General features: G+C 43.7%; 1 pseudogene; it reads right to left on the reverse strand.

Moving 5' to 3' along the window:
- LOC104979986 overlaps window positions 1–787 on the reverse strand; it is a 17,167-nt pseudogene that overhangs the window by 13,859 nt on the left and 2,521 nt on the right.

Below are 787 nucleotides of genomic sequence, written 5' to 3' on the forward strand. Positions count from 1 at the left end.
GGTTTTTCCAGTAATCATATATGGATGTGAGAGTTGGACTATACAGAAAGCTGAGCACATAAGTATTGATGCTTTTTAATTGTGATGCTAGAGAAGACTCTTGAGAATCTTTGGACTGCAGGAGATCCAACCAGTCCATTATAAGGAGATAAGTCCTGGGTGTTCAGTGAAAGAATGCTGTTGAAGCTGAAACTCCAATACTTTGGCCACCTGGTGAGAAGAGCTGCATCACTGGAAAAAGACCCTCATGGTGGGAAAGATTGAGGGCAGCAGGACAAGGGGACGACAGAAGATGAGATGAATGGATTGCATGGCAGACTCAATGGGCATGAGTTTGGGTAGACTCCAGGAATTGGTGATGAACAGGGAGGCCTGGAGTCCTGTGGTCCATGTGGTCACAAACAGTCAGACACGACTGACATGATGAACTGAACTGACATGAGCCAATGTCTGGATGTGAGAGTTTGACTATAAAAATGCTGAGTGACAAAGAACTGAGGCTTTGAACCTGTCTTGCTGAAGGTGACTCTTTAGAGTCCTTTGGACAGCAAGGAGATCAACCCAGTCAATCCTAAAAGAACTTAACCATAAATATTCATTGGAAGGACAGATGCTGAAGCGCAATCTCCAGTGCTTTGGCTAAAGGACTAATGAGAAAATTGACACTCTGTCTTATCATGAAATGTTATTGGCTCTGATTTGGGAAAGACTGAGTGCAGGAGAAGAGGGCAGAAGAAGTTGAGTTGGTTGGAGATGCTGGAATCTCTTGATTCAACAAAGATGAAAC

Source organism: Bison bison, unplaced genomic scaffold (assembly GCF_000754665.1).
Source record: "Bison bison bison isolate TAMUID 2011002044 unplaced genomic scaffold, Bison_UMD1.0 scf7180017864492, whole genome shotgun sequence".
Classification (NCBI taxonomy): domain Eukaryota; kingdom Metazoa; phylum Chordata; class Mammalia; order Artiodactyla; family Bovidae; genus Bison; species Bison bison.